Here is a 14,583-nt window from a genome sequence, read left to right on the forward strand (position 1 = left end):
GCCTCCTCGGTCACAGACCCACTCCACTCTCCGCTTCACTCTCCACCCCCAAATACCCAAACCTGGCTGGTCCCCGGCAGCCGCCGTTCACCAACGTGGACCCCGCGACGGAGGCCGATCTGCGGGGCAGGGGCCGTGACCCGCGTGAGGTGGACCGATCCACGGAGGAGCTACTCAGCAACATCAACACCGAGCTCATCCCCGACCTGCCCGCCTCCGACGGACATCATCTTGAACAACGCCCACCTCCGCCCCAAGGCGTCAGCTTTCCCCCACGCCGCCGACTCGGCGGCCATCGTCACCGCCATCTCCACCATCCTCGAAGCGCACACGGGACCCATCCCCTACGCCCGTCTCACCAGCAGCCACATGAGCGCCTACCAGGCCCAGCTCGCGCGCTGGCTCCAGCTCCTGGCCACCAAGGGCGTCCAGGAGCTCGCCCTCGTCAACCGCCCGTGGCCGCTCGACGTGCCCCTCCGGGCCGTGCTCTTTGGCATCGCCAGCATCGGCTGCCTCTACATCGGCCTCTGGAAGTTCGAGGACGTGGCAAGGTTACTACCCCGCACCTCCTTCCACCACCTCCGTGAGCTTGGCATCTGCAGCGTAGTCATGGAGGACGGGGACATCGACTTTGTCGTCGCCGAGAGCCCCATCTTGGAGACCCTCAGGCCTCAATATCCATGGATGCAACAAGGGGCTGCGCCTTCGCTTCATCAGCCAGAGCCTCCGGTGCGTCCAAATTTGCAGCTCTGTTCCGGAGGACATCGCCGTGGTGAAGGCTCCTCGCCTCGAGCGGCTCATCCTGGAGGGGTCCCGAGGCAATGCCGGCGGCTTGTGCACCAAGGTCAGGATTGGCGATGCTCCCAAGCTGCACGAGGAATCTTGCAGCCAGGGAACACCATCCTGGTTCCTGGAGATGCGAGACAACATCGTCATGGTGTGTACATCTCCCGTCCGCGGTCTAACAGTTTCTTCAGTTAGCAAAACATCGTCCAATTGTTGGAGGTACAATACTAAATGTGTAATTTTTTTGTTCAATGGGGTTCATTCCAGGCCGGGATAAATGCGAGCCAAGCGCCATGGCCACCAGCGTCAAGTTCCTGAGTCTAAATGTGCGTTTCAGAAGCCACACCGATTCCAAGATGGTTATCTCCTTCCTCAGCTGATTTCCCAATTTGGAGGCACTGCACATTATGGTAGTTTTTTTCATTTCATGTTTTGCTTACATTCGTACCGGTTTCCAGTATGTCTTATGTGTAGAATGTTTGCGGCAGCAGATCATGTGTTTTCAGCTTCTGATTGATTAATTGCAGATAATGTACTATTATGCAGTTCTCCCAATGTCGATTGCTTTGCTTATTTACCTCTTGTTATAGCGTCTCTCACCATGGTCATATATCATACAACTTGGCAATATTTGTGCTTTTGATGTTGTAAGTGGCATGTGGGGCCCGTTTCTGACTTCAGAATTTACACATGATAAACCAAACACATTGCCACCTACAGTTTTTTGGAGGTCCATGTGGTTTATCATATTACTCTAAACCACGTCACATACTACATAGCGATTTCAGCTGTGAATTTTGCAACTGACATGCAGTGCCAGACTACAGTTTGCAGGTGATCTGTGTGATATTACCACAATGCCATGTTAGTTCTTTGCTACTAGAACCACTAGTAGCAAACGGAGCTTTAAAACCGGTTGGGGGGACCTTTAGTACCGGTTGGTGTTACCAACCGGTACTAAAGGTTTTTTTTGAAAATTTTGGAAATTTTTTTGATTATTTTTTTTTCAATTTTTAATTTTTCTGAATTATTTGGTGATTTAGTCTCTAATCACCTTTCTTAACTTCTCAAGTGTGGATCACTCATTCCAAATCATCTAACATCCCGACCGGTCACCCATCCCTCTCACTACTCCAGCCCGAGCACGCTTAACTTTCGGGTTCTATTCTCCTTCATTTCCAAGTCTGCACTTGTTGTTTTCCTGACAATAGTAAGATGTCAATCTTATTAACCCTCAGGAGTTTAGGTTGAGCATTAAGTCACACATTTCACTGTTTGAGTTTGAAACTATTATTCTAAAAAACAGTAATTATTTAGTAACACTAATATTTCTTGAATAAGTTTGACCATAGTTTGACCACAGTTTGACCAGATTTGACCAAAATTCAAAAAATTGAAATAATTATTTAGTAACACTAATATTCTTGAATAATTATGTAGTAACATTAATACTTCTTGAATAAGTAGTTTGACCAGATTTAACCATTTTTTTAAAAAAAACTGAAATTTGACCATATCTTTTATTTCCTTTTGGAATTTGAGGATTCTAAAAAATTGCAAACATGACGTAGGTGGTCTCCATCGGATGCGGATTTTCGTGCTGAATTTTTTGATATATTATACGTTTTTTTCCGACGTCGTATGCAAAAGTTATAGCCGTTTTACATTTTCCCTACACTTTTTGCAAAACATGTCCAAATTTAAGTTTTCAAATTTTCCTAACTAGTAGATGTAGTAATATAACTACCTCTCGAAGGATTTTATTTTTTGAAGTTTTATCATTTTCTTTTGATTTTTTTCAAACTGAAATGGCGATACAGGGGGGGTAGAGTTTGAAAATTGCCCTATAGTGCCGGTTTGTGTCTTCAACCAGGACTATAGGATAAGACTCTTTAGTGCCGTTTGGTGACACAAACCGGTACTATAGGTTAGACCTTTAGTACCGGTTTGTGTCACAAACCGTCACTAAAGGGGCTCGTGGGGCCCTGGCCTGACGCCAGCCTGCCACCACCCCTTTAGTACCGGTTCGTGGCACGAACCGGTACTAAAGGTTCATTAGGTTCATTACGAACCGGCACTAATGCATAGCCATTCGAACCGGCACTAATGGTCACATTAGTGCCGGGTTTTTTACAAACCGGCACTAATGTGCTTCACGTTTGACCCTTTTTCTACTAGTGAACGTATCATGTCATGAGTTATGTCTGATTAACTAATTACAAGGTTTTTGTCAAGCTTCTATTTATTCTTAGCTATCAGGTCTTCTCTACACATACTACATAGAGACTAAAGTACAAAATCATAATTCTGCGGGTTGCATTGCATGTTAATTTCAGTTAGTTATGACATTTGTTATGAATTCTGGGATTGCAAATTTCTGTCTACAATTTGCTGGAGGGGCCTGTGTAGCATGCCATATATATTGATGCTTTACTTCTATGCTGCACCGTATCAGGCATTTATGTCTGATTAACTAATTACAAAGAAGGTGTAATGACTTATATCTGAAAATTCTTCTTGAAGAATATATTTGTAGAAGTGTGCATGTGTTAGGAGAGCTACACTGCAGCTCGAATCTGTAGCTTCAGTTCTTAATTTGTTATGCATGAACTGTAATAATGAGGCAACCTTAGTTGATGTTTTTCTGTACTAATAGGCTACTTGGTACTTTGTTTAGCTCTACACATGGAAATATTGGCATGTCATATCTCCGACATATCAGTGAAATCAAGCTACTGTTTGTTACGCCATAGGGGGTAGCATCTAGGTATGCCTCGTAGTATAATGTACAATATGTGTTTCACGAGTCACGACATAGGCTGGGGCTTCCTTGAGCACAATATCCGCCACCTTCCTCAAATGCTTTCCCAGTTAATATGAGGCACCGAAAACTATTAATTTTCATTATATACTCAGCATGATTCCTAATAGGTGAACTGTTGAGTGACTTAATTGCTTTTTTCTCCTGTAGTCTGAAAATTGTGATTATGAAGCTGGTAGTGCCAGGATGAATCTCAACTTTTGGAAGCTGGTCAAGCCCACTGAAAATGTCAAGTCGTGCATCAAGGTGTTCTCTTACAAAGAATTCCGAGGGGAGCTCGGGGAGGTTGTCTTCCTCAAGTTCTTCTTCCGGAGCGCGAGGGTGCTGAGGACCGTGTCCGTCTCCATGGCTAATCCAAGCTTCATGTCATTCTCAATGGATGAGGCGACTCATAAAGCACAGCAAGCTTCTAACAAGATGGCCAGTAGTTCCTGCAAAATGGTGCTTCTCGGGGGCACAGGTCCTGAAGGAGGCATGCCCTGGAGCTTCCAGACATGTACCGATTACTCTGTTGAGGACCCTTTCTCAGTGGTGCAGATTCGCCACAAAGCTTAATATTCGTGGAGCAATGGAAGTTTTTCGGATGCCAACTATGAAGCATGTCCGGTATTTGCTTCTTCTGCTACCTGTATCCTGACTTTGGTGGTATTGTAAATTATTATGGGAAGCGTAGAACCCTTTGCTCGGGCCGCATTACATTATATAGAATACATGCCGTGGCTTACAAGGTTTAGACCGATACTAGATCGATCGGTTACAGAAGAAAGATAGGGAGAGGTTGAAACAGAAGAAGAGATATGATATGTTTACAATTTAAACAGAGTTCTATCTCTATACAACAACTAATTCTAACACCCCCCTCAATCTAAACCTCATGAAGCTTTGCCAAGGTTGAGATTGTATTTGAACTCATCTAACCTTCTCATGGTGAGTGGTTTTGTGAAGCCATCAGCAAGTTGGTCTCTCGTAGGTATGAACCGAATGTCAATTAGCTTTCAAGCTACCCTTTCTCTGACAAAGTGAAAATTAACTTCAATGTGTTTGGTACATGCATGGAAAACGGGATTAGCTGAGAGGTAGGTGGCACCAATGTTATCACATCATAACCTAGCAGCTTGTGGAGCCTTAATCCCAAGCTCATAAAGTAAAGTTTGTATCCACATTACTTCAGCTGTTGCATTTGCCAATGCTTTGTACTCCACCTCAGTACTTGACCTTGAAACTGTAGTCTATTTTCTTGCACTCCATGATACAAGGTTTGTTCCCAGAAACACAGCAAAACCACCTGTGGACCTTCTGTCATCAGCACAACCTGCCCAGTCTGCATCAGAATATGCAGTAACAAGCATGGATGAAGACCTGGTAATATGAAGCCCAAGTCCCTCTGAAAACTTAAGATACCTCAAAATTCTCTTGACTGCAGTCCAATGAGTAGTTCTAGGTGCATGTAAATATTGACATACTTTGTTCACAGAATAAGAAATATCAGGACGTGTAAGAGTCAAATATTGTAAAGCACCTACAACACTCCTGTAATTTGTTGCATCCTCTGGTCCAAGTACTTCTCCACTTTCAACCGTAAGTTTTTTTGAGGTTGAGATTGGTGTACTCACAGGTTTACAATGTTCCAATCCCACTCTCTTGGGAATATCAGTTGTATATTTGTCATGTGTGAGAAGTATGCCATCCTTTACCTGTTTAACCTCTATACCAAGGAAGTAGTGAAGATCACCTAGATCCTTAAGAGCAAACTCCAGTTTCAGATCCTTAAGCAGACAAGTAGTGGCATCTGAGCTTGAACTAGCAACAATTATATCATCAATATAAACAAGCACAAATATGGTGATATTGCCTTTATTGTAAAAGAACAAAGAGGTATCTGCTTTAGATGGTATAAACCCAAGTTGTTGTAACTGCATGGTTAATCTTGCGTACTAAGCTCTAGGAGACTGTTTCAAACCATATAAAGCTTTATCCAACTTAAAGACATAATGTGGTGTGCTTTGGTTCTCATATCCCGGTAGTTGTCGCATGAACACTTCTTCCTCAAGAACACCATGAAGAAACGCGTTCTCAACATCTAGCTATCTTAGACTCCAACCTCTGGAAATAGCAATAGACAACACAAGCCGAATAGTAGCTTCCTTAACAACAGGGCTAAAGGTATCTTCATAATCAATACCAAATCTTTGTTTAATCCATTTAGCAACTAATCTAGCCTTGTACCTGTCTATACTTCCATCATATTTTCTCTTGATCTTGTATACCCATTTACAATCTATAACATTATTTCCCTTCCTTGGTGGTACTAAATGCCAAGTTTTGTTTTTCATGAGTGCATTGTATTAGCTATCCATAGCCTCCTTCCACTCTTTATGATTAAGAGCATCGTGCAAATGAGTTGGTTCACCACAACTACTAAGAAAAGCTCGTTTGACCCTGTCGTACCTTACAGTGCCATTGGTATATTCCTTTGCCTTGATAATACCTGACTGAGATCGAGTATGATGATGAGGAGCTACTGGCAAGGTTTGCACAGAAGATCCCGATGTAGCAGTAGCTATTGGTTGCGCCACAGAAGATCCTGCAGGATCAGTTGCAGCTGAGACAGCTGCAGGTTCCCGATCCAGCTCTCGATCTAAGGAGGATGGCGACCCAGACGCGCCAGGCGTCCCGCTGTCGGCTCCTAGGTCAGCCCATGGGCTGGTGGCGCGCGGTGATTCACCCCCGTCCGCGCCTGGAGAGATGGGCTCAGCGGCGGGCCCCGCTGCGCGAGGGCTGACGGCCACCAGCGCCTCTGAACCGGTGGGCTCCACACGGTCGGGCCGGTCGGCCTCCCGAGCATGATTGGCTGCTTGCGGGCGACCGTGATCGTCCTCGGGTCGCGCGTCGATGGAGACAGCCGAGCTGGCGCGGGGATCTGCCTCGGATCGAACACCGCTGCCACCTGAATCTCTATGGGATCCGGCGCCTCTTCTATCTTTTTCTGCACACATAAAATCATGAACTGAATCTGCGCAAATATCTCTAGAATCCAAATTTTCTATGGAATTCTTCACAGGATCAGCTTGATATAATTCACCCCTGTGATCTGGAAGAAGTGCTATTTCAGCACGGAGGAGAGCTCCCGCATTTGGGTGAAGTTTGGCAAACGGAAAAAGAGTTTCATCAAAGACAACGTCTTGAGAGATATAGATACGGCCAGTTGCAATATCTAAGCATTTGTACCCTTTGTGAAGATTACTATAGCCATGAAAAACACATTCGGTAGATCGAAACTCGAGCTTGTGGCGATTATGTGGACGTAAATTTGGGTAGCAAGCACACCTAATTTTTTAAGAGAATTGTAATCATGCGTTTGATTATATAATCGCTCTAATGGAGTAGAATTTCCAATGACCTTACTAGGAAGGCGATTGATAAGATAAGTTGTTGCAATGAATGCTTCATTCCAATATTTGAGAGGCATGGAGGCATGTGCAAGTAGGGAAAGGCCAACTTCAACAATGTGGCGATGTTTACTCTCGGTAGAGCCGTTTTGCTAGTGAGCATGAGGACAAGAGACATGATGTTCAATGCCTGTGCTAAAGAAGAAAGAGTTGAGCTTCTCATACTCCCCTCCCCAGTCACTCTGGACTGCTAGAATTTTCCTGTTAAAATGTCTTTCAACAAGTTTTTGGAATTCTTGAAACACAGAAAAACTTTAGATTTGTGTTTTAACAAGTAAATCCAAGTAAACTTGCTATAATCATCAATGAAACTGACATAATATTTTTTTCTTCCAAAGGAATCTCTAGCATGACCCCATACATCACAGAAAATAAGCTCTAAAGGAGCATGAGACACGTTGTTTGACCTAGGACAAGGGAGTTGATGACTCTTAGCACACTGACATGCTTCACAAATAGACTCACTTGATTGACTATGTGACAATGGCAAATTGTCTTTATTAACTACTTGCTTGACTATGATTGATGATAGGTGTCCTAATCTTTGATGCCACCGTGCCAAAGAGGGCTTGATGACAGAATAAGCACGGCAACGCTTGTGGTTGAAAACTTCGAATGAGATGGGGTAGAGCCCTCCAATGAATCTATTGTGATGAAGAAGTTCCCTCGTTGCCCGGTCCTTTATAAAAAAAGTAACGAGGGTGAGTTTCAAAGAAAACATTATTATCGGTGCTTAGACTAGACATAGATGCAAGGTTTTTATCTGCTTGTGGAACATGGACGACATCGTTTAAGACAAGATCACGTTTAAGGGTAGGGGAATTAATAAAAGCTTGACCGATGTGTCGAATATCCATACCTCCACCACTTGCAGTATGAATCTGATAATTGCCAAGGTATTTCTCCTGGAGAGCGGGTTGCTCTAGTTCACCAGTAACGTGGTCGGTTGCACCAGAGTCAACGTACCACACACCATCGCCCCTTGCTCGCGCATAGCTGCAGCAACAAGACGACAGTCGGGGACAATATCTTCATCATACTGGTGCCAGCAATCCATGACTTCATGGCCTGCCTTTTTGCAGAGTTGACACCGAGGACGCCCCCGGGAGGAGGACGGGCGACGGCCAGAGTTGTTGTTGAAGCCGCCGCTTGAGGGTTTGTTGGTGTAGTTGCTGGAAGTGTTGTAGCCGTCGCCGCCAGAGCTGTTGTAGCCGCCATCTCCCTGGAAGTTGCCACCCCGCGCCCAGCGGTGCGAGACTGCCCCTGGTGACCGTGCCCACGGCCGCGACCACGAGATACAATGTTGGCAAAAGATTGGTGGAGGTTGGTGCGGTGAAGAAGGCTGAGGCGGGCATCAAAACTTAGGAACTGGCTGTAGAGCTCCTAAACCGTGATTGGTTCCACCCGAGCAGTGAGCACCGAGACGACAGAGTTGTACTCCATATCTAGCCAGGCTTGAATTTTGGAGACGATCTCCGGATTAGAGAGCGCAGCGGCAGTACAGGCAACTTCATCTGTGAGACTTTTAATTTTGCCAAGGTACTCGGTCATGGTCATATTACCTTTTTGAAGATCGGTCAGCTCGATGCGGGTCTTGATAGCTTGAGCTTGACTCTAAGCAGCAAACATGGCGTGAATTGCACGCCAAACTTTGGCCGACGTCTGTAACGTGGCGACCTATGCAAGGATATCGCGGGAAAGAGAGCCCATAAAAAATCCCTGAAGTTGTTGCTGTTGTGCATACCAGAGGGTCCTTGCAAAGTTGGCGACTTGCTCTTCTTTGCCATCCTTGGTGATGGTGAGGGTGGGCGGCGGTGCCGGGATCTTCTCGTCAAGGTGATGCTCCATCTGTGCTCCTTTGATCTGCGGTAGCACGACGGCCTTCCAGGGAAGAAAGTTCCCCCTTGTCAGCTTCTCCTGCGGTGGTGGTCCAAGTGATGCGGTGGTGGTGGTGGAAGAGGAGGCGAAGGTGGAGGAGGAGGTGGTGGAAAGTGCACCCATGGTGCTGGGCATCATGGTGGCGGAGGTGGTAGTCATACTCTCGATGGAGGAAGGTAGCTAGATGTGTTCTTGTTGAGGAAGAGGCTCTGTTACCATGTAAATTATTGTGGGAAGCGTAGAACCCTTTGCTCGGGCCGCATTACATTATATAGGATACATGCCGTGGCTTACAAGGTTTAGATCGATACAAGATTGATCGGTTACAGAAGAAAGATCGGGAGAGGTTGAAACAAAATAAGAGATAGAATAGGTTTACAATTTAAACAGAGTTCTATCTCTATACAACAACTAATTCTAACAGGTATTACTCCTATATTTCAGACTTTGTGTTAAATTCGTGGTCCAATGTTTGGTGGGAAAATCAGAAATACTATGCACTGACGATAGTTTGCTTGCTGTGTAACCTGTATCATCAGTGTCCCACAGTATATGCTGCTTGCAACATTTTGAGTGCAGCAGCAACATGTTTCAGCTGCCTTTTGTGCATCCTGGTGTCCTGATTGTCATGTAGATCAATTATCAACAAAACATTCCAATTGTCTTTAGGCATACATTGTTATGATCAGATATATGCCTTTGAACTTCATCGCAAAATATCTTTGATCAATATGGCTTAAAACACCAGGAGGTACCATGTCATTTTAGACATTTTGCCTGCATATCTCATTGAGCTTGTCAATCTAATTAGATTATAGCAGTTCTTACATCTTTTATCGTTCGATTAGAAAATTTCTTTGATCTATGATTTTACATTGCATTGTTTCTTATAAATATATTGTTACCTATGGCAAAGAAGAAGCGGACGATGTGATGTGTAATTTTATTTTGGCCTTGAGGATCCATTACTTTGCATATGAATCCTTTAGTTGTGTGCATATATGCTTTGCTAGCAGGACTAGACTGAATCAGATGATCTTATTTTGCTCCTTCCTATCTCCAACAACTAGATTAATGCTCGATTTTACAACAAAAGTAACCCGATTTTACAGCAAGTAGTCAGCTGCTGCTTGATTTTATTATAAAGATTGATTTAACAAGGCACTGAAAACATTCAGTTTAGGCTAAGAAACTTGTGAAGATCTCTCTAATTGATTATTTTTTTCTTGGTTCGATAAATACTTGGCTGCAAAATTTGCAATATTCTTGCCTGGCTCCCTCCTTCGGACATAGCCTCTTTGGCCTTCTGCCTTATGCATCCATATAGAACATTCCTCTTGTGCTCCTCCCGCCCATCACCTCTCCGCATCTTCCCTTCTCATCTCGACCCGCATCCAGGCCGATCCCCATGCTCTCCCAAACCGCTTCCACCTAACCCTAGCCTCTAGCCGCGACCGCCCCGGGCCGCGGCCGCCGCCATCTGCCGCCTCCGCTGTCACCGCCGCTACCCCCTCCCGCCGTGCCGCCGCACCCTCTCCCCGCAGCCGCGCCGTCCCTCAACCAGCCACCACGCCACCTCTTCTGCCGCACCGCCGCCAACCCTTCCCAACCCTAGCCGCCGCTACTCCTCTAGCCACCGCCGCTCCTCCTCCTCACCGCGCCGCCATGTCTTCTAACGCCTTCACCTACTCCAACCCTTTCGCCGAGCCGGACCCTGCCGACATTCGCGACATCAACATCCATGAACGCGCCCTGTTTGTCCTCGATGCCACTGACTCCATGTACTTCGCGTGGAAGACGTACTTTTCGCTCCTCTTCCGTGAGAACAATCTCGTGGATCATGTTGACGGCACCGTCGACTCCCACGCTTTGGTGGGTGACTCCGAGTGGACCACGATCGACGCTACGCTCATCAGGTGGTTCTTCACCACCATCTCCAAGGACCTGTTTCACACAGTCGTGAGCGATGGTGATGACGCCCACGCCATGTGGGTCAAGCTCAGCGGACTCTTCAACAACAACAAGCTTCAGTGTCGCGTTTTTTTGCAGTAGGAATTTTTTGACTGTCATCAGGATGAACAGTCCATCGATGACTACTGCCGCCGCTTGAAGACGTTGGCAGATGAACTCCGTGACATCGGCGCCAAGGTTGATGACGACCTCCTCCTCAGCATGCTCACCACCGATCTCAACGAGAACTTCGTCAACGCCTTCTCCAACCTCACCTTGATGCTAGAGTCCTCCTTCCCCAAGTTTGTGGCATACTTGTGGTTGGAGGAGCGCCGGATGAAGGGGGGTCAAGAAGCGTGTGCAGCACCACGCCCTCGCCGCCGGCACCCCCCGCGGCGCCCCGCCGCAAGCCGCCCCGTCCGCTCCGCGGCAACAGCCGCCGCCCCGGGATTTTCCCCCCTCCTGCCCGTGCCCCCGTTCCTCCCGCTGCCCCCAGTAGCAGCCGTGGGGTGGCGGGCGGCGCGGCAACCGTCACGGGGGCGGCCAAAATCAGCAACAACTTGCGCACATGGGGCCCCTCGTCAGTAGCAGCTGGCCACCCCACCGTGGACTTATGACACCAATCTGTAGACGGTGTCGTTCATGCATACTCCCACTCGCATCACCGTTGGTAATGATTCCTCTCTACCCATTACACATGTCGGTCATATGTCGTTTCCTTCCACCTCTACTCCTATTAACATGTCTATTGTTCTCGCCTCTCCTGACTTAGTAACCAACCTTGTCTCTGTTCGTCGCCTTGCTCGTGAGAACCCTATTACTGTTGAATTTGACGATGTTGGCTTTTCTGTGAAGGACGCCTGTACACGGATGGTACTCCACCAATGTGACAGCCCGGACGAGCTCTACCCAGTGCATCCTTCCGCCGCCACGACCACCCGTCCAGCCGCCCTCACCACTAGTGTCGATCTTTGGTACGCCTGCCTCGGTCATCCCAACTCCACAAGTTTGCGTCAGATTCTGCAGAGTTTTTCATTCTCATGTAATAAGGTTGATGACCACACCTGTGAGGCATGCCATCTAGGCAAGCACGTTAGTCTTCCCTTTAACGAGTCTACAAACATTTCCACTTTTCCGTTGCAGTTATTGCATAGTGATGTTTGGACGTCCTGGTTGCAAACAACATGGGTTATCTATACTATTTGGTGATATTGGATGTTTTTCCCCATTATGTGTGGACATTTCCTCTCCGTCGCAAGTCCGATGCTCTTGCTACACTCACTGCTTTTTACTCATATATCACCACACAGTTTGGTCGTCCTATTCTTGCCTTGCAAACTGAAAACGGAGAAGAGTTTGACAATATTGCCATCCGCAATCTCCTTGCGACTCACGACACCATTTTTCAGCTCACTTGCCCCTACACGTCACAGCAGAATGGTCGCGCCGAGCATGTCATCTGCACTATTAATGACCATGTCCGCACGTTGCTTTTCCACTCCAACATGCCTCCTCATTTCTGGCCAGACGGTCTTGCAACCGCCAACCTTCTCACAAACATCCGCCCGTGTCGTCCTTGCTGGAACTATACTCCTCACGAGCTCCTCTTCGGTGCGGCTCCATCTTATGATGGTCTTCGCATTTTCGGGTGTCTCCGTTATCCTAGAACCGCGCCCACCACCCCTCACAAACTCACTCCCCGGTCAGTTCCTTGCATCTTTCTCGGTTATCCTCCCAACACCAAAGGTTATTGGTGCTATGATCCAGTGTCCCACTACGTATTTACTTCGCGACACATGTACTTTGATGAGCCGGTGTTCCCATTTCAGCAGGTACAATCCTCCTCGGCGTCTCCCACAGTGCGGCTCGCCCCTGCCACCACCTACGGTGAGCCGCCACCATGCCGCGCCGAGCACTGGGCCCGGCCCTGCCCACGCTTCCAGCGCCGGTCGCCCCCTCCCGCGGCGCTTCGGGTGTGGCTGCCCCCTCGGGCGCCCCCGCAGCCGCCGCCTTTGGCGCCCCCTCGGGTGTCCCCGCCCCCAAGGCCAACTAGGGTGCCCCCGCCGCCACGGGCCCTTCGGCCGCCCCCGTCGCCGCAGCCTCTGGCGCTGCTGCGGGTGGCCCCTCCAAGTCCTCAGAGACCGGCTTGACCTCCTACTCGCCGGTCCCCCTCTCATCTCTGCCGACTGCAGTCGCACCTCTCACCGGTGTGGTTACTCGAGCTCGGACTGGGACGTTTCATCCTAGCATGCGTAATACCTCAAACGAGTACGCGTGTGCCGCGTCTGCCACGGCCCAGTCTCCGCTCCCCACCTCCGCCCGCGCAACCCTTTGGGATCTGAACTGGCTTGCTGCGATGCATGAAGAGTTCGATGCCCTGTAGCGCAACAGTACGTGGGAGCTTGTCCCGCGGCCTCCCTGTGCCAATGTTATCATTGGCAAGTGGATTTTCCTCCACAAGACTCGTCCTGATGGTTATCTTGAGTGCTACAAGGCGCGATGGGTGGTGCGCAGTTTCCGCCAGCGCGCCAGCGTGGACTTCACGGTCACCTTCGCCCCGATTGTCAAACCGGGCACAATTCACGCTGTTCTCCAGCTTGATGTCTCTAGCGCCTGGCCAGTTCACCAACTCAACGTGTCCAATGCTTTCTTGCATGGCCATCTCGACGAGCAGGTGTTTTGTAAGTAGCCCACTGGTTTCGTCGACACTGACTATCCGGACCACGTGTGCTTGCTCTCTCGTTCTCTTTACGGGTTGAAGCAGGTGCCTCAGGCCTGGTACCAGCGGATCGCGGCCTTCCTTCGGTAGTAGGGTTTCGGTCCACACAGTCTGATGCCTCCCTGTTTGTTTTTCACTAGGGCACCGCCACCGCTTACCTTTTCTTGTACGTCGACGGCATCATCCTGATTGCGTCCTTGCCAGCGCTACTTCAGCAGATCACAGCTTGCCTCGGCACCAAGTTCGCTCTCAAGGACTTGGGGGCTCTCCACTACTTCCTCGACATCGAGGTTATCCACCGTGCCACTGGCTTCTTCCTGCATCAGCAGAAGTGTGCCTATGAGCTTCTGGAGTGACCTGACATGCTTAACTGCAAGCTTGCTTCCACACCTGTTGACACGAAGGCTAAGGTGTCCGCCGTCGAGGGCTCTCCGGCGTCCGAAGCTCCCTTTTACCGCTCCATCGTTAGTGCTCTTCAGTACCTCACACTGACGCATCCGGATATCCAGTATGCTGCCCACCAGGTGTGTCTCCACATGCATGCCCCTCGTGACACTCATTGGGCTCTGGTGAAATGTATTCTCCGGCATATACGTGGCACCACGGCTATGGGTGTCACCCTGATGGCATCACCCGACACCAGCCTCGTCGCCTACTCTGACACCGACTGGCTGGGTGTCCCGACACTCGGCGCTCCACTTCCGGCTACTACGTCTACCTCAGACCCTCTCTTGTTTCGTGGTCGTCTAAACGACAACCCACGGTCTCACGATCAAGTGCCAAGGCCGAGTACAGGGCAGTGGCCAATGCCGTCGCGGCGTGCTCCTGGCTATGACAGCTTCTTCAGGCCACGCTTGTCTACTGTGACAACGTCTCCGCGTTCTACCTCGCTGCCAACCCTGTACATCATCGCCGGACGAAGCATATTGAGCTCGACATTGACTTCGTTCGGGAGCATGTCGCACATGGTCGTGTTCGAG

The 14,583-nt window shown here is 48.4% G+C and overlaps 1 pseudogene; it reads left to right on the forward strand.

Annotated features, from left to right (window-relative positions):
* The first annotated feature begins 56 nt into the window (after window positions 1-56).
* On the forward strand, window positions 57-4,162 carry LOC119343246 (annotated as a pseudogene).
* Window positions 4,163-14,583: the final 10,421 nt, after the last annotated feature.

This window comes from Triticum dicoccoides, unplaced genomic scaffold, assembly GCF_002162155.2.
Source record: "Triticum dicoccoides isolate Atlit2015 ecotype Zavitan unplaced genomic scaffold, WEW_v2.0 scaffold121013, whole genome shotgun sequence".
NCBI lineage: Eukaryota > Viridiplantae > Streptophyta > Magnoliopsida > Poales > Poaceae > Triticum > Triticum dicoccoides.